This window comes from Papio anubis, chromosome 8, assembly GCF_008728515.1.
Source record: "Papio anubis isolate 15944 chromosome 8, Panubis1.0, whole genome shotgun sequence".
Classification (NCBI taxonomy): domain Eukaryota; kingdom Metazoa; phylum Chordata; class Mammalia; order Primates; family Cercopithecidae; genus Papio; species Papio anubis.
In genome coordinates, this window is record NC_044983.1 from 85,994,444 (window position 1) to 86,022,396 (window position 27,953).

The 27,953-nt window shown below is 39.4% G+C and overlaps 1 long non-coding RNA gene across 1 annotated transcript in view; it reads right to left on the reverse strand.

Annotated features, from left to right (window-relative positions):
- The window catches only part of LOC116276380, a 120,565-nt gene extending 93,120 nt beyond the window's left edge, over positions 1–27,445 (reverse strand). Inside the window, exons 1-2 of the long non-coding RNA XR_004185876.1 lie at positions 26,817–27,445; positions 23,826–23,922 (exon numbers count right to left, since the gene is read on the reverse strand). This is a non-coding gene — a long non-coding RNA (uncharacterized LOC116276380). The remainder of the gene's footprint in view (positions 1–23,825; positions 23,923–26,816) is intronic.
- Positions 27,446–27,953: the final 508 nt, after the last annotated feature.

The window sequence follows — 27,953 nt, forward strand, 5'->3', positions numbered from 1 at the left end:
AAATACTCCACTTCTATTAGTAAATAGTCTTTTCTGCTCTTACAAAGGTGACCCACTATTTAAAATATTCTTGAGGTATGAACTCTGTAGTATACATCTATGGGCTTTAGAAACTGAATCTTATTTTATATGCGCAGGAAATACTTCATTGAATGAATCCAGGCATAAAAAATTTAGCCCAATTACCACCATTCAGCATTGTTAAGCTATCAAAGCAAGTCATGTAATTTTCATCAGTAGCCTTTTATGCATATTCAAGAATATACAATAACAGTAGGAAATACCTATTTCTACAGTGAACTAATTAGAGAGAAAAATTAAGTTTGAATTCATCGACTGGGAATTTTTTAGATTAATTATTGATGAATTGTTCATCAGGTGTACATAAGACCACAGTGATAAAATTGTCTTAAATTTGAAAAGTGCTTTATTTACAATAGCTCTAAATAATGAATCATATTACAAGTAAGATTTCAGAGTAGCATGTTTTCTGTTGGGGATAGTTTTTTTTAACCATACTCGAAATATTGATCCACAGTAAGCTTGGTGACATTATTTATCCCTCATGAATTTGTTTAGAAAATTATACCGCATTTACTAGATAACCAAGCAAAGAAAAATATAGAATAAAACCTCTTGAGAAAACACTGGAGGAAAGGTGAGGGAATGAGGTAAATTAATTAAAGAATCTATTTCAATTCTTCATTTTATGTTGAGTATTAATGTAGATACAACTCAATATTAAGTACCATTCTTATGTATGTATGAAGTTTATAGCTAGGTATATTTCATTATTTTATAAGCAGTATGTATCACTATTTTAAATTTATTGCAACAAACAGCAATTCCTTCTTTTACTTATTTTCTTTTTTCTTCTTTTTAATTTCCCCAAGTATCCTTTACTCATAAGTTTAGAGAGTAGATAAGGCAATGAAGATATTTACAGGAAAAGTGTGTCCACCCCAACTTCAGATTATAATATACTAGAGTAAACAATTGGGTCCCTTGAAGGACTGAATAAGCACTAGGGATGGAATGAACTCATTAGAAGAGAGCCTACAAGATTACAGCCACAGGGTCCCAGGCTGGGAATCTTGGATAACTTCAGCTAACATGAAACTAACTTTCTATTCCCTGGAAGTTAATGAAAGCTTAGATGTTTTATTTTTATTTTTATTTTTTTGACTTTTTCAAAAGAGTAGTCGATATTGAATGAGCTTACAAACCTTAAATAATGCCACAAAGTGTGAATCTTCAAATGCTAGAAATGATGAAATATAGGCATGTGTCACTTAAAAACTGGTACACATTCTGAGAAATGCATCCTTACGTGATTTCATTGGTATGTAAATATCATAGAGTGCACTTACACAAACCTAGATAGTGCAGCCTACAACACACTGAGACTATATAGTATAGCCCATGGTTCCTAGGCAACAAATCCATGCAGCATGTTACTGTATTGAATACCACAAGGCAGTGGCAACACAATGAAAGTATTTGTGTAACTAAACATATCTAAGCAGAAAAGGGACAATAAAAATGCAGTATTATAATCTTTTTTTTTTAATACTTTAAGTTCTAGGGTACATGTGCATAACGTGCAAGTTTGTTACATATGTATACTTGTGCCATGTTGCTGTGCTGCACCCATCAACTCATCAGCACCCATCAACTCGTCATTTACATCAAGTATAACTGCCAATGCAATCCCTCCCCCCTCCCCCCCACCGTGATAGGCCCCGGTGTGTGATGTTCCCCTTCCCGAGTCCAAGTGATCTCATTGTTCAGTTCCCACCTATGAGTGAGAACATGCGGTGTTTGGTTTTCTGTTCTTGCGATAGTTTGCTGAGAATAATGGTTTCCAGCTGCATCCATGTCCCTACAAAGGACACAAACTCATCCTTTTTTATGGCTGCATAGTATTCCATGGTGTATATGTGCCACATTTTCTTAATCCAGTCTGTCACTGATGGACATTTGGGTTGATTCCAAGTCTTTGCTATTGTGAATAGTGCCGCAATGAACATATGTGTGCATCTGTCTTTATAGTAGCATGATTTATAATCCTTTAGGTATATACCCAGTAATGGGATGGCTGGGTCATATGGTACTTCTAGTTCTAAATCCTTGAGGAATCACCATACTGTTTTCCATAATGGTTGAACTAGTTTACAGTCCCACCAACAGTGGAAAAGTGTTCCTATTTCTCCACATCCTCTCCAGCACCTGTTGTTTCCTGATTTTTTAATGATTGCCATTCTAACTGGTGTGAGATGGTATCTCATTGAGGTTTTGATTTGCATTTCTCTGATGGCCAGTGATGATGAGCATTTCTTCATGTGTCTGTTGGCTGTATGAATGTCCTCTTTTGAGAAATGTCTGTTCATATCCTTTGCCCACTTTTTGATGGGGTTCTTTGTTTTTTTCTTGTAAATTTGTTTGAGTTCTTTGTAGGTTCTGGATATTAGCCCATTGTCTGATGAGTAGATTGCAAAAATTTTCTCCCATTCTGTAGGTTTCCTGTTCACTCTGATGGTAGTTTCTTTTGCTGTGCAGAAGCTCTTTTGTTTAATTAGATCCCATTTGTCAATTTTGGCTTTTGTCGCCGTTGCTTTTGGTGTTTTAGACATGAGTCCTTGCCCATGCCTATGTCCTGAATGGTATTACCTAGGTTTTCTTCTAGGGTTTTTATGGTATTAGGTCTAACAATAAGTCTCTAATCCATCTTGAATTAATTTTCATATAAGGAGTAAGGAAAGGATCCAGTTTCAGCTTTCTACTTATGGCTAGCCAATTTTCCCAGCACCATTTATTAAATAGGGAATCCTTTCCCCATTTCTTGTTTTTCTCAGGTTTATCAAAGATCAGATGGCTGTAGATGTGTGGTATTATTTCTGAGGACTCTGTTCTGTTCCATTGGTCTATATCTCTGTTTTGGTACCAGTACCATGCTGTTTTGGTTACTGTAGCCTTGTAGTATAGTTTGAAGTCAGGTAGCGTGATGCCTCCAGCTTTATTCTTTTGACTTAGGATTGTCTTGGAGATGCGGGCTCTTTTTTGGTTCCATATGAACTTTAAAGCAGTTTTTTCCAATTCCGTGAAGAAACTCATTGGTAGCTTGATGGGGATGGCATTGAATCTATAAATTACCTTGGGCAGTATGGCCATTTTCACGATATTGATTCTTCCTATCCATGAGCATGGTATGTTCTTCCATTTGTTTATGTCCTCTTTTATTTCACTGAGCAGTGGTTTGTAGTTCTCCTTGAAGAGGTCCTTTATATCCCTTGTCAGTTGGATTCCTAGGTATTTTATTCTCTTTGAAGCAATTGTGAATGGAAGTTCATTCATGATTTGGCTCTGTGTTTGTCTGTTACTGGTGTATAAGAATGCTTGTGATTTTTGCATATTAATTTTGTATCCTGAGACTTTGCTGAAGTTTCTTATCAGCTTAAGGAGATTTGGGGCTGAGACAATGGGGTTTTCTAAATACACAATCATGTCATCTGCAAACAGGGACAATTTGACTTCTTCTTTTCCTAACTGAATACCGTTTATTTCTTTCTCTTGCCTGATTGCCCTAGCCAGAACTTCCAACACTATGTTGAATAGGAGTGGTGAGAGAGGGCATCCCTGTCTTGTGCCAGTTTTCAAAGAGAATTTTTCCAGTTTTTGCCCATTCAGTATGATATTGGCTGTGGGTTTGTCATAAATAGCTCTTATGATTTTGAGATATGTTCCATCAATACCAAATTTATTGAGAGTTTTTAGCATGAAGGGCTGTTGAATTTTGTCAAAGGCCTTTTCTGCATCTATTGAGATAATCATGTGGTTTTTTTCTTTGGTTCTGTTTATATGCTGGATTATGTTTATTGATTTGCAAATGTTGAACCAGCCTTGCATCCCAGGGATGAAGCCCACTTGATCATGGTGGATAAGCTTTTTGATGTGCTGCTGGATCTGGTTTGCCAGTATTTTATTGAGGATTTTTGCATCAATGTTCATCAGGGATATTGGTCTAAAATTCTCTTTTTTTGTTGTGTCTCTGCCAGGCTTTGGTATCAGGATGATGTTGGCCTCATAAAATGAGTTAGGGAGGATTCCCTCTTTTTCTGTTGATTGGAATAGTTTCAGAAGGAATGGTACCAGCTCCTCCTTATACCTCTGGTAGAATTCAGCTGTGAATCCATCTGGTCCTGGACTTTTTTTCGTTGGTAGGCTATTAATTATTGCCTCAATTTCAGAGCCTGGTATTGTTCTATTCAGGGATTCAGCTTCTTCCTGGTTTAGTATTGGGAGAGTGTAAGTGTCCAGGAAATTATCCATTTCTTCTAGATTTTCTAGTTTATTCGTGTAGAGGTGTTTATAGTATTCTCTGATGGTAGTTTGTATTTCTGTGGGGTCGGTGGTGATATCCCCTTTATCATTTTTAATTGCGTCGATTTGATTCTTCTCTCTTTTCTTCTTTATTAGTCTTGCTAGTGGTCTATCAATTTTGTTGATCTTTTCAAAAAACCAACTCCTGGATTCATTGATTTTTTGGAGGGTTTTTTGTGTCTCTATCTCCTTCAGTTCTGCTCTGATCTTAGTTATTTCTTGCCTTCTGCTAGGTTTTGAATGTGTTTGCTCTTGCTTCTCTAGTTCTTTTAATTGTGATGTTAGAGTGTCAATTTTAGATCTTTCCAGCTTTCTCTTGTGGGCATTTAGTGCTATAAATTTCCCTCTACACACTGCTTTAAATGTGCCCCAGAGATTCTGGTATGTTGTATCTTTGTTCTCATTGGTTTCAAAGAACATCTTTATTTCTGTCTTCATTTCGTTGTGTACCCAGTAGTCATTCAGGAGCAGGTTATTCAGTTTCCATGTAGTTGAGCGGTTTTGATTGAGTTTCTTAGTCCTGAGTTCTAGTTTGATTGCACTACAGTATTATAATCTTATTGGACTACTGTCTTGTATGTAGTCTGTCATTAATGGAAATGTCATTATGTGGAACATGACTGTAAAAACAAACCATCTGAAAAATACCGAGTGAATTCCAATGGAATAGCTGATAGCCTGCTCCCACATGTATTTACATCAAACTGTTTCAGCTATTTACCTTAAAACTTTTAAAGATCTGTTAGAACATGGTGAATTTGTTTGATATTGTATCATTTCCTTTTCTTCTTTTATTCGGTATGTATTAGAGTTACAGAAAAGAAGTATAATCTTCAAGAAAACTTGGAACATGCATGGACTATTGTTTTGACCAATTTACCATGGCTGAAGTATGGTGGCTATCGTGAGGCCAGATGCAGGTCAAGAGAGAAAAAGCAGGGTTTTTATAGTTTTGTTATACTTACAGCTCCGTAGGGAGAACACTATACAGGGCCACACAGGGGTTGGCGAAGAAGCAGAGGCAGGGAGAACAATTTTTATGGTGGTTTCTGTGGGAAGAAACAGACAAGCCATGGTAAACACGTTTAGAATTGGCTACTTTGAATACTATCAGCAGGCTCTGGGGACAGGGGCTGTCCCTGGTCATCGGGTACCAGGCCCTGGGTTGATTGGAGCTCATTGATAGTGACCCAAATTAGAAAAGACTAAGAAGGGAGGTGGTTGAAATTTTGGATTTAGTCAGCTTCTCCAGAAGTAAAACTGACTAGCCTCAAGCCAGGGTCTCCAAACTGAGTTAGTACTGTACTTATAAAAACCGTATTGCACCTATACAACAGATATAGCATAGAAGTAAATAGAAATAGAAAAAAGAGATAGAAAAGCCTCAGGCTGCTACAATCAGAGAAAATGCCTCTTAAGAAAGACCGTGAGGCTATTATTCCACCACCATCGGAGTAAATGCAGGACAGTTTTAATGTACAAGTTCCTTACGGATCAAATAGAGGGTGTAATGTTATTCTCCCGAAACATTGATGCAAATTGGTAGAGACACAAAGGGCAAAAAAGGGGTTATCAACCAGAATTTCCAAAAATACAATTTTGTACAGCATATAAGCAAAAGTAAGCACCTTTAATGATTCATTTCATAAGCAATTTCTTATTAAAATCTAACCATTGAGTAATTGCAGGAAAAGAAATTGAGGAATCCTCTGCAAGTGATATTTAGAAATTTAATCCATGGAAACAAGCATTGCAGCATGGACTGGCACGGGAAAAGTTCAGTGAGACCGAGGGAAAAAAGTGGATCAATGAACAAAGACAGCAGAAGACATATCACAGACCCGGTTCCTAAAACCACCCCATAGTCCCACCTGCTGAGGGGTTTTACCACTCCCATAGGGAGGTCAGGAAGTTTATGACAGAATTCCACTAAATTCATTTGCAATACCTTGCTTAGACCTTCATTTTGTTGTTGTTGTTTCCTGCATAGCAACTTCATACAATTCTTATCCCAGAGGGTGGTTTGATTATTCTTGACTTTTTATTTTGTTGTAATCATAAGTAACTTTTATTTTGTTAAAGATAAAAGTCTACTCAGAATTTCAATATCCAGAATAAGCAGACCAATTGATGTGCAATCCCTTAAATTAAGGAAAGTGACTTTTCTCGTCAGGGCATTCCTCCTATTTCCCATGACTCACTGATAGACCCAATGCTCAGTTGTTAGGAATGTACATGGTACCAGTAACTGTGAGAAATACTTGTGTGAAAATAAGATGCAATAGATTCATTCTGCCTTATACTGTTTTCATTACTCTTAGCAAAATCTTAAGCTGCTCAAGAATGATCTTCAATTCATCAAGGTCAAAGATAACCTACTTTGTTCAGGCCTTTGGCCATAGGATCGAGGTAATGATACCCAATCCCAAGGGCAGCATATCTGAAAATGTAGAAAAGCTGATGTAGCTGGTCCCCAACCCAGACTGATTTAGAATATCTGTGGGTAAGCATGGGGCTTTGCCTTATAACAGGCTCATCTGGCGATATATTGCATTTGCAAAGAGAGCTCCTGCCCTCCAGCCTGAAGAAATGTTATGGCTCTTTCTGTTGTTTTGGAGTTGTCCCCTCCCAACACAGACCCAGGTTTTTTAGTATAAAGGGAAAAGGAAAGTAAGGAAGGGTTCAACTCTGTCACTACCCATTAGTGGCAAGTATAACAAGAGTTAAGACTTCACAGTAATTTACTCAATGACGCAGAACAGGTAGCCTGATGGGTAAAACTTTTACCAAAATATACTCCTGAAATAAGGATCTGTCCAATATGTATTTGTTTCACTGAGTCTCGTGCCTGAAAGTTTGTTTTAGATTTCAGTCTTCTTTATCCAGATGGTATTTGATTGACTTGAAGTTCTTCTCATCTTTCACTGTGTCACTTTTTCTGGAGGATCACTCACTCACACATATTAAGCGTGTTCTTTATTCCATCAATATAATAGTTTTCTTTTCTCAGCTTGGATGTGATATAACAGAAAATAAACTGGGCTAAGGAGACCCAGAATCCAGGCTTGCTTCTGTTCTTGAGTGCCTGTGTCCAGTTGATTCAGTGAATTAACTTCAATTCTTTCTACCACTCAGTTTTCCCATACACAAAATAAGGGAATTGGACTTGAAGTACCTTACAACCCTGAAATTTAGCAAGTGAATAAATGTCTAGTAGTCCTTAGAAAGTACAACACTGACTTTCTGAACTTTCCATTCTGGGTGAGGAAAATTTGGGCATAAATTCCGAAAATGTGTTTTATGTCCCAATAGTAGATTAAATCAACCCTGCCTGCATTTCTAGGATGACTCAGTTCCGCCTTACCTCCAGTACTGTTTTGTTCTCCTGTGCTCCAAAGAAGTCAGTTAACCCAGAATATCAGGTCTCCTAAGCCAAAGACAACCTATAAATGAAGGCCAGAATTATCCCCTCTCTATTCTTGCAGTCAATCCAGGTGAAACCAGAGATTTTGTGTCTGATAGCCCAGCAAATATTAGAATGTCTCCTTGGCTATGAAGTCACAAACTAAAACATACTTAATTTCTGGGGCCTTATCATCCAACCAGCTAACTGGAGTCCCGTGAGGCTTTCCTCCCCGACCCTTCTCTTTCATTATATAGAAAGAGAAGGCAGGTGAGAAGTGAGAGATGTCACCCTGCAAATATTCAGACTCTCCTGCTTTTAAATTTGGAGGATAGTAGTAAGCAGTGTTTAGGACTATTTTACTATAATCTGTGAACAATTTAAAATAGATAACTGAATTATTATTATTATTGTTGATAATTTAAATTCATATACCTAGATGCCAGAAAAGCCTCCACGATTTTTCATGTGATACTTATTAGAACTATATGATCTAGATGGAAAGGGCCTCAGGTGCTAGGGTGAGAAGAGCTCAGCACAGGGGTCAGAAGACATGGTCTGCTACTCTTCAATCAACTGCTGGGATGTTGGGCAGGACGTAAGTTTTTTGAGCTTCCTCATGAGCAAAGCAAGAGAGTTCACTAGGTGACCCCTAAGATCATTCCTGGAGCTAAAGTTCCACGAAACTATGAGATCTACTAGTTTACAAAGAGGGAACTGAAGCCTAACAGGGTTGACTGAATTGCCTAAGGTCAACACAAACCTAGACTTCAAGTATCCTGACCTTTGGTCGGTTTTTTTTCCAACTAGTCCAACCAATCCAATTCCATTATTATATAACGTTCCAGCAAACAAGGGGATTAAGGCTTGAAGAACAATTTATTTCTATATTATATGACTGACTGGTGGTAGAGTAAATGTAGGAACAGAACTATTTTGCTTTTCAGTCCACAGATGTTGCGCCTAACGAATAGAGGTCAGCATTGACTAGAGAGAAAAAAGCTAATAAGTAGGATAGATGTAAGAGCACAACTGACAGAGGAATGACCATTAAAGTAGTTAGGAAAACAAGTGGAAACAATTTTTCTATAATTGGCTAGTGGTCATACAAAGAGTGAATACAGGAGATGGATTAAATAAGATCAAAGTCATTAAACAGCATAGATACTAAACTGAGGTAATTTTTAATTTATTACGAACTCTCCTTTAATCCAATTTCCCATTATAAGCATGCTTGTGAACTTGTGCGGTTGGTAGAAATATTAATGCTAGAGATAAGACTAAAATCAATATAATCCCTAAATTGTGTTTCAGTGTCTGACGGAGTCTTCAGATAGATGGTACACTACTGAACACCATTATATTCATTACATAAATGGCTTTCACAATGATTTATTCTTGGCTCCGTCCTCTTACCTGCAAGGCATTTAGATACTGAAATGATACAACTGCTACCTACAGTTTGTTTCTTTTTTTAAGATTTGTATTGTTTCTCCAAAGAAAGCATGGTAAGTTTGAATAACAATTAATTCTGATAGTTCTAGGCATAGCTTAGGATTCCCTCTTCCTATCTACAGACTCTTCCTACAACTCATTTTCTAACATTTTTGGTGGCTGAAGGAAAAGACAGTTTATGCTTTGGAAGGAGTAAGAGAAAGGTAAAGAAAGAGAAGCAGTAATTACTGCATACATTGCCTATCAAACAATACAGTGTGTTTATGTACATTTCTCATTTAATCCTCAGGATATCCCAGTGAGATTGGTGCTATTATTTCTACTTCACAGATGAAGAAAGACAAATTAGGAGGTCAAATCACATAGTCATAAGCTCACATACTTTGTAAGTGACTTGGGAGACCAGAATTATAGCTTATATCTTTCTTTAGTTCTCATCCCATCAAATTTTTATATTTAGAAGATCTAAAAAGGTTTGAAATAAAAGGCATCCCTAAAACCAATCACTAATAAAGAAATGTCCCAAATTAAAATTGAGATCAATAAGCACACAAATAATTGCAACTTGTTTCAAGCTATAGTCTGATCCACGCACTATATGGCCTTCTATTCAGAGCAAGCTGACTTTGCAGGTGTTTAATAAGCAGACAGTAGTGCAGATGTTGTCTTAGAAATGATTATTTACTTGCTTATAAATAACACTGTAATTTGCATAAATACAGACAGAATAGGCAACTAAGAATCACACCCACATAAAAAGTTTAGTACAGAAGCTAAGGAACTTCCAGCTGTGCTAGCTCAAAACCAGCAGATGTGGTTCACTTTGTAGATTTGTCAAGTAATCATGACAGCATCTTATAAATACACAAACATGAGCAAAGAGCAAGTCAAAAAATCACTCTTATTTTTTTTTCAGATTGTTCCTGTAGAGACAATAGATGCTGTAATGCAGAAATTGAGAGATGGTACCAGTAGATATTATGGGAACTCACTAAATTCAGAATGTACAGGAAAAGAATGTTTCAGAAGAGTAAAAGACTATTTTGGAATGAATCATAGAGTCTTTTTTAAAGAAATGCAATTTTCTTCATTTCCTTCCTGTTTATCCCCATTTACAGAAAATGTTTACAGGTAATTTAAGAGACTCATTATCATTTGAAAAATTTTCTGATCCTCTTAGCACCCAACATACACTAGTATTTTTCAGTATGTAACCACACATTTCCCATCAGAAGTTTTACAAAGTGGAATTAAATAGACCCAATAGTTTCAGGCTTGCTGAAGAGATGAATAAACAACATAGCAAAAACCCTTTAAATCTACTAACAAAGGAGACTTTCAAGTATAATGTGTTATTTCATTTCTAACCGCTTATGAATTTGGAATTAATTTATTGACATTGAGATAACACCTAAATCAGTTAGATTTCAGGCAATAATGCAGAAAAATATCATAGTCGGTCACTGATCAAGAAACAGCTAATAGAGTGGAGATCTGCAACATTTTTCTGTAAAGGTCCAGATGGAAACTATTTTAGGCTTTGCAGTCCATATTGTCTCTATTGTAGTCAATACATAAACTAATATGGCCATGTTCTAATAAAACTTTATCAAAACAGACAGTGGGTGGATTTGGGCAGAAGGCCATAGTTTGCTCATCTCTGTTATTGAGTATAAGTCTCACAATGACTTTTTCCTCTTAGCGTTAGCAGGGCCTCAGGCACGTGAGAATTGAACTTTAAAGCCCTTTGAACAGCAAGAAAATGTAAGGTTAAGGTTTGATCTTAATTAATTACATAAAGGATTAATTCCCTGATCAAGTAAATTGTAAGACCTGAAGCTAGCACAGTGCTGTGTCCTTCAATGAGAAATAAGCACTGCAGGCATCTATTCCAAATTCTAGTTTTTTTTGTAAAATGTGCTAATATTGTATAGCCCAAAATAAAATTTTTATATCCTTTCTTCAAGCAGATGTCAACCTTACTGGCATCATTACTAGAAGCTAAATTGGCAATGAATGGTCAAGAAAAATTATCTTCAGAATCAGCTTAAGCAGAATCACACAACATATTGAAAACTCTTCCTCCCCAAAGATGAGCATAATTACCACACCATTGATTCCCTCTCCTAGTACTGAAAGGAAACAAAACATCCTTTCCTCAGTAGCAGGCAAGAGAACATCCCTTGCCTTTCTGCCAGATTCATATTTGTATTTCTATTCAACTAGACTGTGCACGGCTTAGGGAAAGGAGCACAGATACCCAGGCCACATTGATGATCAGTATATATTTATTTTATGAATAAATAAAGCCTGAATAATAATTTTCAACACACGACGAGGAAAACACAGGTGGATCATAGGGCTGCTGTCTGGAAGTCCATAGCTGAATTGTTCTATCACAGCACTTCCCCTATTTCTGGCAGCTAACCACAGAATAGAATAGCATCAAGACACTTTAAATTCAATCAAATGCTTATAAATCACCTACCGTGTGTCAGTCACAGTGCAAATGCTATGAATACAAGGAAAGGTGAATTTTCTGCTTCCTCCCACAACATGTAGCCTACACTCATAAGCTTAATGCCCAAATTAGTCTCATAAGTATTCTAATGAAAACTGCCTAATATTCATTTTGTAACTGTGATATTTTAATGAAAATGTATTTAGCTATATTTGGTGGTATTAGAAAGCACAAGTGAACAAATATAATAACTCAGACTTCAAAAAGGAAGAAATACAAAATGAAAACTCACTGACACAAAGGCATTTTCCAAGTGCTCCACATGTGTTTATTAATGCTGTTTCATGAGATCAATTCACAAATTCAGCTATTCCTAAGTGAATACACATAATAAACTGTGGCAAATATTAAACCAGTTTTTGAATATTAAAATTTAACTGTTTTACTTATTTGCACGGAGATTTTTTCTGTTGGTTTTGGGGATACTAATACTGCATATAAAACAACCCCAAAAACATTGCAGTGGCCACCAACATAAGCTAAGGTCTTATTCACACATCTAGAGATGGGGTACAATGGTTCCACTTCAGGCTGAAAGTCATGTTTAGGTCGACTTACTCTGTCTGTCATTGTAGGACCCAGGTCAAAGGGGAAACAATCCCCTGAGCCATTCCCTTCCCATTTTCCCATTCAGAGGCAGCAGTGAAAGAGGCCAAGTGAGTCAAATCATAACTATGGAAGTCCATAAAAAGCCCGAGTGAGTGTGGGGAAATCACAGTCACTCATACTCCATGCAAAGCATATAGTCAAGTCCAACATCAATGGAACAAGAACGTTTTCTTTTTGCATTAGAGAAGAGGAAAAGGAACAATAAATATTTACTGAACAACAGTTGCAAAGTTAAAAGTGAAGTTCAAAATATAAAAGAAAAATTTTACTTGGAAGTTACAAAAATACTTTATATATACAAAATCACAAACTTCTAGGATAATCAAAGGCCAGAGATAATCTCTTTCCAGAGAAAGAGAAAGTGAGTGGTGGTATACGGAGGAAATCAGACAGGCTAATCTGTTCCAGCAGGGGCAGTTTTAATCCCTATGGAATGCAATTTGAGCTTATCACCAGAGGAGAGCAAACAGCATATTTTTAAAAATTTCTGCTCCAAAAGACAACATTGAGGATAAAAATTTTCTTGGAGTTTTAGTTTTACTTTTTCAGTTTTAGGTTTTTTTTTAAAGCTATGTTATTGCTTGCAATAAATGTAATTACTGTGTTACTGACTAGTTTATCCAGAAAGAACAAAGTCTAAAATTGTTACCATAAAAAATAAAACACTTTCTCTTCTGTTGATTTTAATTGGCAAATAAAAATTGAGTATATTTATTGTGTACAACATGATGTTTTGAAATATGTACACATTGCGGAATGGCTCAACTGAGCTAATTAACATATCTATCACCTCACATGCTTACTGTTTTTTATAATAAGAATACTTAAAATATATTCTCCAGCAATTTTCAAAACATAATACAATGCCATAAACTATAGTCACCATGTTGTACTATATTCTATGAAATTTTTTTCTGAATAGATTTGGATAAAAATGTAACCAAAATTAAAATAAAGAACAAAAGGCATCATTTCCCAGAATTAAAAAGAAGTATAGCGTTCACTACCCTGAAGCAATGGCTATGCTGTAAAGAAAAGGAACTTTCTGAGATTAATTACAGCATATTTGTTCATTTCTGAAGAGCAACCCAGACCACTGAGAGCTACTAAATTATAAGTTATGAATAATCAGTGCAAAGGAGTGAACAAAATAAGAGTTGAAAAATGTTATAAATATCCACCAACAGTTTCCAGAAGAAACACTCCAAGAAACTGAAAAAGCATCCCCAAGCCAAGTCACATGAGAAATATCGGTCTCCTTCCTTCTTGGATTAAGAAATCCTATTTTCTAGTTCAGCTCAGCAGGTATCTATTAAGCACTGTTCACTGATTTGGTGAATACTTACTGCATGCTTGCTAGGTGCATGCTTTTGCTAAGTGCAGGGAATACAGATAGAAAATGCAAACCTTGCTCTTGAAAGCACTCTAGCCAGGTCAACAGCAAACAAATTTCATACTGAGGGGAGCAAGATGGCCGAATAGGAACAGCTCCAGTCTCCAGCTCCCAGCGTGAGCGACGCAGAAGACAGGTGATTTCTGCGTTATCAACTGAGGTACTGGGTTCATCTCACTGGGGAGTGCCGGACAATCGGTGCTGGTCAGCTGAAGCAGGGCAAGGCGTTGCCTCACCTGGGAAGCACAAGGGGGAAGGGAATCCCTTTTCCTAGCCAGGGGAACAGAGACACACAACACCTGGAAAATCGGGTAACTCCCACCCCAATACTGCGCTTTAAGCAAACGGGCACACCAGGAGATTATATTCCACACCTGGCCGGGAGGGTCCCACGCCCATGGAGCCTTCCTTATTGCTAGCACAGCAGTCTGCGATCTAACCGCAAGGCATCAGCAAGGCTGGGGGAGGGGCGCCCGCCATTGCTGAGGCTTAAGTAGGTAAAGCCCTGGGACTATCGAACTGGGTGGAGCTCACAGCAGCTCAAGGAGGCCTGCCAGTCTCTGTAGACTCCACTTCTGGGGACAGGTCACAGTTAAACAACAACAATAACAACAAAAAGCAGCAGAAACCTCTGCAGACGCAAGCAACTCTGTCTGACAGCTTTGAAGAGAGCGGTAGATCTCCCAACACGGAGGTTGAGATCTGAGAACGGACAGATTGCCTGCTCAAGTGGGTCCCTGACCCCTGAGTAGCCTAACTGGGAGACATCCCCCACTAGGGGCAGACCAACACCCCACACCTCACACGGTGGAGTACACCCCTGAGAGGAAGCTTCCAAAGCAAGAATCAGACAGGTACACTCGCGGTTCAGCAGTATTCTATCTTCTGCAGCCTCTGCTGCTGATACCCAGGCAAACAGGGTCTGGAGTGGACCTCAAGCAATCTCCAACAGACCTACAGCTGAGGGTCCTGACTGTTAGAAGGAAAACTAACAAACAGGAAGGACACCCACACCAAAACCCCATCAGTACGTCACTATCATCAAAGACCAGAGGCAGTTAAAACCACAAAGATAGGGAAAAAGCAGGGCAGAAAAGCTGGAAATTCAAAAAATAAGAGCGCATCGCCCCCTGCAAAGGAATGCAGCTCATCGCCAGCAACGGAACAAAGCTGGATGGAGAATGACTTTGACGAGATGAGAGAAGGCTTCAGTCCATCAAACTTCTCAGAGCTAAAGGGGGAATTACGTACCCAGTGCAAAGAAACTAAAAATCTTGAAAAAAGAGTGGAAGAATTGATAACCAGAATAATTAATGCAGAGAAGGCCATAAACGAATGGGCAGAGATGAAAACCATGACATGAGAAATACATGACAAATGCACAAGCTTCAGTAACCAACTCGATCAACTGGAAGAAAGAGTATCAGCAATTGAGGATCAAATGAATGAAGTGAAGCGAGAAGAGGAACCAAAAGAAAAAAGAAGAAAAAGAAATGAACAAAGCCTGCAAGAAGTATGGGATTATGTAAAAAGACCAAATCTATATCTGACTGGGGTGCCTGAAAGTGAGGGGGAAAATGGAACCAAGTTTGAAAACACTCTTCAGGATATCATCCAGGAGAACTTCCCCAACCTAGTAGAGCAGGCCAACATTCAAATCCAGGAAATACAGAGAACGCCACAAAGATACTCCTTGAGAAGAGCAACTCCAAGACACATAATTGTCAGATTCACCAAAGTTGAAATGAAGGAAAAACTGTTAAGGGCAGCCAGAGAGAAAGGTCGGGTTACCCACAAAGGGAAGCCCATCAGACTAACAGCAGATCTCTCGGCAGAAACTCTACAAGCCAGAAGAGAGTGGAGACCAATATTCAACATTCTTAAAGAAAAGAATTTTAAACCCAGAATTTCATATCCAGCCAAACTAAGTTTCATAAGTGAAGGAGAAATAAAATCCTTTACAGATAAGCAACTGCTTAGAGATTTTGTCACCACCAGGCCTGCCTTACAAGAGACCCTGAAGGAAGCACTAAACATGGAAAGGAACAACCGGTATCAGCCATTGCAAAAACATGCCAAAATGTAAAGACCATCGAGGCTAGGAAGAAACTGCATCAACTAACGAGCAAAATAACCAGTTAATATCATAATGGCAGGATCAAGTTCACACATAACAATATTAACCTTAAATGTAAATGGACTAAATGCTCCAATTAAAAGACACAGACTGGCAAACTGGATAAACAGTCAAGACCCATCAGTCTGCTGTATTCAGGAGACCCATCTCACATGCAGAGACATACATAGGCTCAAAATAAAGGGATGGAGGAAGATCTACCAAGCAAATGGAGAACAAAAAAAAGCAGGGGTTGCAATACTAGTCTCTGATAAAACAGACTTTAAACCCTCAAAGATCAAAAGAGACAAAGAAGGCCGTTACATAATGGTAAAGGGATCAATTCAGGAAGAGCTAACTATCTTAAATATATATGCACCCAATACAGGAGCACCCAGATTCATAAAGCAAGTCCTTAGAGACTTACAAAGAGACTTAGACTCCCATACAATAATAATGGGAGACTTCAACACCCCACTGTCAACATTAGACAGATCAACGAGACAGAAAGTTAACAAGGATATCCAGGAATTGAAATCAGCTCTGCAGCAAGCAGATCTAATAGACAGCTACAGAACTCTCCACCCCAAATCAACAGAATATACATTCTTCTCAGCACCACATCACACTTATTCCAAAATTGACCACATAATTGGAAGTAAAGCACTCCTCAGCAAATGTACAAGAACAGAAATTATAACAAACTGTCTCTCAGACCACAGTGCAATCAAACTAGAACTCAGGACTAAGAAAGTCAATCAAAACCGCTCAACTACATGGAAACTGAATAACCTGCTCCTGAATGACTACTGGGTACACAACGAAATGAAGGCAGAAATAAAGATGTTCTTTGAAACCAATGAGAACAAAGATACAACATACCAGAATCTCTGGGACACATTTAAAGCAGTGTGTAGAGGGAAATTTATAGCACTAAATGCCCACAAGAGAAAGCTGGAAAGATCTAAAATTGACACTCTAACATCACAATTAAAAGAACTAGAGAAGCAAGAGCAAACACATTCAAAACCTAGCAGAAGGCAAGAAATAACTAAGATCAGAGCAGAACTGAAGGAGATAGAGACACAAAAAACCCTCCAAAAAATCAATGAATCCAGGAGTTGGTTTTTTGAAAAGATCAACAAAATTGATAGACCGCTAGCAAGACTAATAAAGAAGAAAAGAGAGAAGAATCAAATCGACGCAATTAAAAATGATAAAGGGGATATCACCACCGACCCCACAGAAATACAAACTACCATCAGAGAATACTATAAACACCTCTACACGAATAAACTAGAAAATCTAGAAGAAATGGATAATTTCCTGGACACTTACACTCTCCCAATACTAAACCAGGAAGAAGCTGAATCCCTGAATAGAACAATACCAGGCTCTGAAATTGAGGCAATAATTAATAGCCTACCAACGAAAAAAAGTCCAGGACCAGATGGATTCACAGCTGAATTCTACCAGAGGTATAAGGAGGAGCTGGTACCATTCCTTCTGAAACTATTCCAATCAACAGAAAAAGAGGGAATCCTCCCTAACTCATTTTATGAGGCCAACATCATCCTGATACCAAAGCCTGGCAGAGACACAACAAAAAAAGAGAATTTTAGACCAATATCCCTGATGAACATTGATGCAAAAATCCTCAATAAAATACTGGCAAACCAGATCCAGCAGCACATCAAAAAGCTTATCCACCATGATCAAGTGGGCTTCATCCCTGGGATGCAAGGCTGGTTCAACATACGCAAATCAATAAACGTAATCCAGCATATAAACAGAACCAAAGAAAAAAACCACATGATTATCTCAATAGATGCAGAAAAGGCCTTTGACAAAATTCAACAGCCCTTCATGCTAAAAACTCTCAATAAATTTGGTATTGATGGAACATATCTCAAAATCATAAGAGCTATTTATGACAAACCCACAGCCAATATCATACTGAATGGGCAAAAACTGGAAAAATTCCCTTTGAAAACTGGCACAAGACAGGGATGCCCTCTCTCACCACTCCTATTCAACATAGTGTTGGAAGTTCTGGCTAGGGCAATCAGGCAAGAGAAAGAAATAAACGGTATTCAGTTAGGAAAAGAAGAAGTCAAATTGTCCCTGTTTGCAGATGACATGATTGTATATTTAGAAAACCCCATTGTCTCAGCCCCAAATCTTAAGCTGATAAGAAACTTCAGCAAAGTCTCAGGATACAAAATTAATGTGCAAAAATCACAAGCACTCTTATACACCAGTAACAGACAAACACAGAGCCAAATCATGAATGAACTTCCATTCACAATTGCTTCAAAGAGAATAAAATACCTAGGAATCCAACTGACAAGGGATATAAAGGACCTCTTCAAGGAGAACTACAAACCACTGCTCAGTGAAATAAAAGAGGACATAAACAAATGGAAGAACATACCATGCTCATGGATAGGAAGAATCAATATCGTGAAAATGGCCATACTGCCCAAGGTAATTTATAGATTCAATGCCATCCCCATCAAGCTACCAATGAGTTTCTTCACGGAATTGGAAAAAACTGCTTTAAAGTTCATATGGAACCAAAAAAGAGCCCGCATCTCCAAGACAATCCTAAGTCAAAAGGACAAAGCTGGAGGCATCACGCTACCTGACTTCAAACTATACTACAAGGCTACAGTAACCAAAACAGCATGGTGCTGGTACCAAAACAGAGATATAGACCAATGGAACAGAACAGAGTCCTCAGAAATAATACCACACATCTACAGCCATCTGATCTTTGACAAACCTGACAAAAACAAGAAATGGGGAAAGGATTCCCTATTTAATAAATGGTGCTGGGAAAATTGGCTAGCCATAAGTAGAAAGCTGAAACTGGATCCTTTCCTTACTCCTTATATGAAAATTAATTCAAGATGGATTAGAGACTTATTGTTAGACCTAATACCATAAAAACCCTAGAAGAAAACCTAGGTAATACCATTCAGGACATAGGCATGGGCAAGGACTCATGTCTAAAACACCAAAAGCAACGGCGACAAAAGCCAAAATTGACAAATGGGATCTAATTAAACAAAAGAGCTTCTGCACAGCAAAAGAAACTACCATCAGAGTGAACAGGAAACCTACAGAATGGGAGAAAATTTTTGCAATCTACTCATCAGACAATGGGCTAATATCCAGAACCTACAAAGAACTCAAACAAATTTACAAGAAAAAAACAACCCCATCAAAAAGTGGGCAAAGGATATGAATAGACATTTCTCAAAAGAGGACATTCATACAGCCAACAGACACATGAAAAAATGCTCATCATCACTGGCCATCAGAGAAATGCAAATCAAAACCACAATGAGATACCATCTCACACCAGTTAGAATGGCAATCATTAAAAAGTCAGGAAACAACAGGTGCTGGAGAGGATGTGGAGAAATAGGAACACTTTTACACTGTTGGTGGGATTGTAAACTAGTTCAACCATTATGGAAAACAGTATGGTGATTCCTCAAGGATTTAGAACTAGAAGTACCATATGACCCAGCCATCCCATTACTGGGTATATACCTAAAGGATTATAAATCATGCTGCTATAAAGACACATGCACACGTATGTTTATTGCAGCACTATTCACAATCTCAAAGACTTGGAATCAACCCAAATGTCCATCAGTGACAGACTGGATTAAGTAAATGTGGCACATATACACCATGGAATACTATGCAGCCATAAAAAAGGATGAGTTCGTGTCCTTTGTAGGGACATGGATGCAGCTGGAAACCATTATTCTCAGCAAACTATCGCAAGAACAGAAAACCAAACACCGCATGTTCTCACTCATAGGTGGGAACTGAACAATGAGATCACTTGGACTCGGGAAGGGGAACATCACACACCGGGGCCTATCACGGGGAGGGGGGAGGGGGGAGGGATTGCATTGGGAGTTATACTTGATGTAAATGACGAGTTGATGGGTGCTGATGAGTTGATGGGTGCAGCACACCAACATAGCACAAGTATACATATGTAACAAACCTGCACGTTATGCACATGTACCCTAGAACTTAAAGTATAATTTAAAAAATTAAAAAAAAAAAAACCTTCTGAGATAAGTGTGATGGGATTCTTTCTTAGTTTTGCTTCCCCCAAGAAACAGAACTAATATAAGGATTTGAGTGAAAATTATTTATTTGGGAGGTGAAGGAAACACCAGTTGGGAAGTGAGAAAAAAAAAATAAGAAAGGAAAGAAAGGCCACGAATAATGCATGCAATATAAAGCAAGGTACTGCTGTAAGCCACTGCTGGGGAACTCAGCATGACAGTGTGGAACACACCTCAAAGTCTGAGTGGGCCATAAGCTTCCCAGCATTCTCCACCTGCATGTGAGAAGCAGAGAGCAAGCTTCAGAAGGACTTCAGGCAAACAGAGGCAGTCGTTGGCTGTTGGAAGCTTGGCAGATATGAGCTACTTCCCATTACATGCACACACAAGTCCGAGGGCATGTAGACATCTGCTGCAGAAGCATTAGCTTCACAGCCAATCCTGTCAGGAAAAGGAGGTGATTACCCTTGAGATCATAAGGTGTATAAGACTCATGCAGGTTCAGAAAGAAGGAAAATGGTATTTCTGGCAGAAGGACAAGTGTGAGGGCATTCCAACCAGAAAATCTGTGGCACTTAGAGAAGTCCCAAGTCCTAGCATACAGGAACATGCAAAGAAGAGAGACAGGAGGGAAAACTGCTGAGAATTTAGGCTAGATGGGGAGGCAGGACAAAGTCAGAGTCAGCCTTGAACCCCATCTAAAGATCTGGATCCAGCACCATGAGATACTTGTGATGCATAGAAATAGGGATACACTATAAAGGATTATGGCACGATTTAAATAGCATAAACTTGGTGACAATCAGAACCTCTTTTGACTTTCAGATCTTTTGCTTTGTAATTGAATGACTTCAGTCAAGGAATTTGAGTCCCCACTCTGGTACTGGGGGCATATCAATCACAGAACACAAATGGAAACCCTGCCTTCATTAGATTTGGGGGTGAAGGGTAATGTATAATTACATAAGTAATAAATAACAATATCAGATAGAAGTATATTGATGAAAGGGCAGTGGGACAAAGAGTGACTGGGCTATGCAGCTAGGCATATCAGGAAAGGATGGTCTGAAAAGGGTACATTGAAGCTAAGAACCAAATAATGAGGAGGCAAAAATGCTGCGGAAAAGGCATACTGTGTATGAGATATAGCAAATGAGACTATTCTAAAGCAGAGATCTGAAATGTGGCTTAAGATGTGGGCAGGAGGCAGATCACATTATAAGGAATTAGGAATTTCATCTAAGGGTAATGGGAAGCCACCGGATAGTTTCAAGCAGTGGAGTGAAAAATGATAAAATATACAATTTTTAACTTACTCGTGCTCCTCTCTGGAGAGTGGATCATAGGCAGGCAAGCATGGAAACAAGGAGACCAGAGGGGAGGCTGTTACAGTAGTCTAAGGGAGAAATGAGGGTGGCCTGGGTCCACAGCTGTGGAGAAGGTGAGAAGTGGTTGGAATCCACTATTTTAGAGATTGTCAGGGCTTATTCACAAATGATGAGAAAGACTGTTGTTCATAAACAATGAGAAGGATGAGGAAGGGAAAGAGATGATTTGAAGCTACTGAGTGAATGGTGGTTTGATTAATGTTCTGTGTCTTATGTTATCTAAATTTCACGTTATTGTGGAAAAAGGACTGCAAAGTACAAACCCAGACTTTAAAAGTCTTCAATAGTCGTAACAGCATCTCTATTATTATTATGTCATGATGCAAAAGTAATTTGATGTATTAAAAATAATTCTAGGCCAAACCCTGCCCATTTTCCAGAAGTAAGCATGATTCCTTGTGCCTCATCTCTTGTAACATCCCCTGTCTTACCTGTAATCTCTTATAAACTCTTCCTCCACTTCCCCAGGTGATTATTTCTCATCTACCACTCTGTTACTTAACCTCCTTAACTTTTCTTGGCTTCTCTTTTTCAGATGGCTCTACCCCATCCTCATGTCTCTACCCCATCCTCATGTCTCTTGACCCATGAACTAAATCTTGAGCCTTTGTTTGCTCTTACTCCACTAATCAGCAACTTAACTCAGGCTGACTTGATGAAATACCATAGACTGGGTGGTTTAAACAACAGAAGTTGATTTCTCACAATTCTGGAGGCTGTAAGTTTGAGATTATAGTGCCAGTGTGGTTGGGTTCTGGTGAGGGCCCTCATGTGGTGAGGTGAGCAAGCTCCTATCTTTCCCTTCTTTGTCATCCTATAAGGGTACTGATCCCATCATGGGGACCCACCCTCGTGACCTTTTCTAAACCTAGTTACCTCCCAAAGGTCATGTGTCCAAATACCATCACATTGTAGGGCAAGGCTTCAACGTATGAATTATACAGGAATAGAAACATTGAGTCCATCACAAAAGGGCATCGTGGTAGTGACAATAGTATGAACAGCTGTGAGGGTGAGAAGGAACACTTTATTGTGTGTATCTTTACCATGAGCTCCCATTCTGCTGAACTGATGATAGGAAATTTAAAAGTCATGCAGGAGGTCACCCAGTCTATGCCACATTTTGTATTTCATATGCAGTGTCAAAGAGTTAAGAAGAGGGTATTTCTGGTTATTGGTCATTTCTCCACATAGGTTTCTTCTGACACGTCCATGTGAATGTCTCCTTAATCCCCTCTCTGTGTTCTTTTCTTCCAGTCTCAGGGTGTTGTCAAAGAAAAATTACACTGAAAAAACTTAAACAGGCAAGGAAACTTTATTCAAGACTATTGCAATAAGGATCAAGACTATGACAATAGAGGAGAGATGTTGAACTCAACTTTGTTGGAATGAAAAGCAAGACAGTTTTTAAGCATTGGGGTGAACTGCTGGAAAAGTATTGGAGGACCACTGAGCGGGGAGATTGATCAATGTGATTAGGCCTTTGGTATTTTCTCACTGGCGCTGATCTAAGTCAGGCCCCTACCCTCCTACAAAGATGAGGAGATAGGACCCTATCTTTCTTGATGATTACATTTCAAGGGGATGACTCACAGGTCATTGAAAATGACATTCTTTGGGTGCAAAACTGGCAAGAGGCTGAGAGATTTATATACCTCTTGCAGAAAAAATAACTTGCAATTCCAAGTTTTCTAAAGCAAATGCACTAAGAAAAAAGAGGCCGGGAACTTATAGTCAGAAAGAAACCTATCTGAAATACAGTGAGGCTGCAGGTAAGAATGAAGGCATCTTGGTGAATGTGGAGGATTTGCTTAAGGTCCTATAATTCTTGGTCCTGGCAGTATCACCCAAGCACTCTTCTCTGGAGTCTTTCAGCTTCCCAGAGTTTTCGCCAGGGAAGTGTTATGAGTACCCTGCTCCAGTGCTTCAACCCTCTCTCCATCAACCCTAGTGAGGGAATCCTCCTTTGCTTTATAGGCAGGGGCATAAGGGCTTGGAGGAGTGGGCTCTTGTCTACTTCCCTTTTCTTCCAAATCACTCTGCTTCTTTGGGAAATCTCTTTATTCTTTTAGTTTGTTTCCTAATTGACCTCAGTGATCCATTACAAGGAAAATCAACCAACGAAAAATGAGTTTCTTTTTCATCCAGGATTGGACGAAGGTAATTTTCAAACCCTCCCAGTGAGCAGAGGGCAAGTGGAGGGTAAGGAGGAAATTTTACATTTTGACTTTCCAATGTAACAAAAAAAAAAAAAAAAAAGAAGGAAGGAAAATGAAAAACAGTGCTAAGTTTTCATACTTAAACAATTATGTTCATACTCTGGCACAAAGATAATGTACTTCATAGAACGGTTGTGAGTTTAATGGGAAAACTCATATTTCTGGAAGAAATTCTGACTCTTAAGTACTCATTAAATAAGCTCCTTTCTCCCTCCTACACTTTCATTAAGAAATGAAGTATTACCTGTATGTTGGTAAAACACAGAGTGCCTTTTCCAAGATCTTTCTAAATCCTTTCTCTTCTGAATTTCAAACTTCAGCCCATCAATCTTTACAAAATTCTACAGAAATAAAATTGTTGATCAAATTTCAATGTTTAGGACAAAAGAAAAAGTACCACCCTTTAATTTCTCAGTGGAAAGGCCTTGTGGGTCAGCCTTATCATTAACAAGTTCATTTATTACTGCTATGAGGCAGTCGAGCTTGCAGTGTTAATTAACTCTATGAGGGATGCCTCATAGAGTTAATTATGTTATTTTCTATGTTGCCCTACAAAATAACAGTAGGCACTGTGAGGTACTGTCACCCGCTGGTGCTCCACCTAAGCTCATCTTCATGTTCACTGCCCCACTATTACCTGGAAACCACTTTTTTCCTGATTTAGGACTAAACAGCAGATAATGTGGATGTGAGAAATGTGACTCTATATATAAGATATATATGAGATACATAAGAGAGAGATATATATATATATATCTTAGTTTCTCACTTTTAGGTAAAGACAATGGAATCAGGGTACAGAGGGAAGTACTTAGACTTTTAGATTCTGCTCGGTCCATAGTAAGCTTCCCATGATGTTATGTCCCTACTCTTCCGATGATACATAGGCAGATTCCAAGTATTTAGAAATTGTTCACTTGCATCTCCTTCCTTTCCTCACTTTGTTTTCATACTTGTCCCCTGCTTGCTGTGCATATGCATAGATTATGAGAACTGTGACTCCACTAATTGAGGCTGCTGTTGCCTGGTAGGGTTCAAAGGCAGCAGCAGTCGTGCTGGAACTGCATATTCCTTCTGTCACATTCTTCTTGTCTCTATTCCATGTACACAGCTCTGTACCACAGAGTCCAAATGCAGACTGCTTGTTTCCATTGTTTTGATTCTGGCATCTATTCCTCCTGCCCTGGGGATGATGAATAATTGAAAACTGAACATGAGCTTAATTTGGTATGCCTTGGAAGTGGTTTTTTATGCTGATTTGGTTTTATGTTCTCTGAAACATCAAGGGCCAGGCTCCAATGTCAGGAATAATTACTATATCCCATATGTGACACACCTCAAAAATGAACAGGGGACACAGATGACTTCCTACAGCATTAGGAATAGTTTTAGATATCTTAATAAATGTCAAGGATGATAAAGAGAATTTTATAGCCCTCTTTTTGGGAAAATAAATCTTTTCTAACTATTTTGGAAATAAATGTTTTCATTTTCCAAGAGATTGTAGAAAATTATGTCCAAAACTCTATGCTCCTTGTGTCATTCAATTGCTTTCCCTAGATAATCAGTCAGGGTAGAACCTTCATTAATAGGATACCAAAGATGCTCACACTTCTCTGCTGCTGTATTAAAGAATGCACCTGAAACTGGAGGTCATCATGTTAAGTAAAACAAGCCAGGCACAGAAAAACAAATATCACATGTTCTCACTTATTTGTGGGACCTAAAAATCAAAACAATTGAACTCATGGAGATAGAGAATAGAAGGAGGGTTGCTGGAGGATGGGAAGGGTAGCGGGGAGGATGGAGGAAAGGTGGGGTTGGTTAATGGGTACAAAAAAATAGAAAAAAATGAGTAAGACCTAGTGTTTGATAGCACAACAGGGGAACTATAGTAAATAATAAATTAATTGTACATTTAAAGATAACTAAAAGGGTATAATTGGATTGTTTCTAATACTAAGGATAAATGCTTGAAGGGCTGGATACCCAATTTTCCATGACATGATTTTTACGCATTGCATGCCTGTACCAAAATATCTCATGTATCTCATAAATACATACACCTACTATGTATCCCCCAAAATCTAAACTTTAAAAAAAATTTTAAGGCCAGGCGCAGTGGTTCATGCTTGTAATGCCAGCACTTTCAGAGTCCAAGGTGGGCAGATCACCTGACGTCAGGAGTTCGAGACCAGCCTCAACACAGAGAAACCCCGTCTCTACTAAAAATACAAAATTAGCTGGGCGTGGTGGTGCATGCCTGTAATCCCAGCTACTCGGGAGGCTGAGGAAGGAGAATTGCTTGAAACTGGGAGGCTGAGGTTGCAGTGAGCCGAGATCACGCCATTGCACTCCAGCCTGGGTAACAAGAGCGAAACTCTGTCTCAAAAAAAATAAAATAAATCAATAAATCAATAAATCAATAGAGATGTAAAAGAATGAAGCTGATATGCACTAGCCCCGACCGCCCTACACAAAATTTATATGCTGAAGTTGCATTCTCCGGCACCTCAGAATGTGGTCATATTTAGAGACATGATCTTTACAGATGTAGTTAGGTTAAAATTAGGTCATTAGAGTGAGCCCTATCCAATATGACTCGTACCTTTGTAAAAGGAGGAAATTTGTACAGTCACCTAACAGAGGGATGATGATGTGAACATAACAGGGAGAAGACAGCCATCTATAAGCCAAAGAAAGAAGCCTGGAATAGACAAACCCTTCCTTTATGGCTTAACATCTTGATCTCAGACTTCAAGTCTTCAGAAATGTGAAAAAATACATTTCTGTTTTTTAAGCCACCCAGTTTCTGATACCATCTTATTGCAGCCCTAGCAAACTAACACAGCATTTTTCTGTCAACCCAAGGCAGGAACACCTATGACTAGCTGACTCCATCCTTCCTGTTCACAGCTGATTGGACCAGAGGGAGTACACCTAATCCAAGAGAGCAAAACCACTGACTGTCCAGCAGCCAATGAGAGTTTCTAAAAAATCTGAACCAAAAGGCAAAGCTGAAAAGGAGGACGTTGTTGTCTTTAAGGGCAGAGCACTGTAGTGGGTCTGGCTTCTATGTGGCCCTTTGTTGGGCTCGGTGGTTGTTGGCTCGGTGGTTGTTGGCTCCGTGGTTGTGGGCTCTGTGGTTGTTCCACTCTTTTGTTTGTTTGTTTGGATTCCACATGGTCTGTGGCCTTAACATAAACTGGGGTAAAAAATTTCAAAGAATTCTTACCTCAGAAAACAGAAGTCAGTCAAGAAGGGACCAGACGCAAGCCGACAAAGGTGAACCGGGGAAGAGAGGAGAAAAATGAGGAAGTGAGAGGTGCAACATGCTAGCAGCCCTAGCTTGCTCTCGGCGTCTCCTGGGCCTCAGCGTCCGCTCTGGCCACATTCGAGGAGCCCTTTAGCCCGCCGGTGCGCTATGACAGCCCCTCTCTGGGGCTGGCCGAGGCCGAAGCCGGCTCCCTCTGCTCACGGGGAGATGTGGAGGAAGACACGCGGGCGGGAGCCGGGGCTGCGCGCTACGGTGCGGCTTCCGGGTGGGCGCGGGCTCGGCGGGTCCAGCACTCGGTGTGGCCGGCCGGCGCCTGCTGGGCCTGATTGGAGGCTAGGTCCCGAGCGTGGACCGCCGTTGCCTCTTCGCGGGGTCGTTGGCCACGATGGCAGGTCTCCCTCTCTTTCTTGTTTCCCCCCTTTTCCTCTTGGGACAAGCTCCCGCTGGGCTGCCGGAGTGCCCAGGCTAGGAGCTGCAAAGTCCCGGGGGCACTGGCAGTGAAACATGAACCCAGCTGGGCTTCTGGGAGGGGTGGGGACTCGGAGAACTTTTCTGTCTAGCTGAAGGATTGTAAACGCACCAATCAGCACTCTGTGTCTAGCTAACGGTTTGTAAACAGCACCAATCAGCACTCTGTCAAAACGGACCAATCAGCTCTCTGTAAAACGGACCAATCAGCTATCTGCAAAATGGACCAATCAGCAAAATGTGCGTGGGGGCCGGGCAAGGGAATAAAAGCAAGCCACCCTGCCATGAATTTTGCTGCTGCCCACTGCTTGGGTCGCTGCTGCCTGTATGAGTTGTAACACTGCAGAAGGCTGCAGCTTCACTGCTGAAGCTAGCAAAACCACAGACCCACCGGGAGAGGCGAACAACTCCAGACAGGAGGAACCAACAGCTCCCGAGGCGCCACCTTTATGAACTGTAACGCTCACCTAGAAGGTCTGTAGTTTCACTCCTGAAGTCAGTGAGACCATGAAGCCACCAGAAGGAAGAAAGTCTGGACACATCTGAACATCTGAAGGAACAAACCCGGGACACACCATCTTTAAGAACTGTAGCACTCCTGGCGAGGGTCCGCTGCCTCATTCTTGA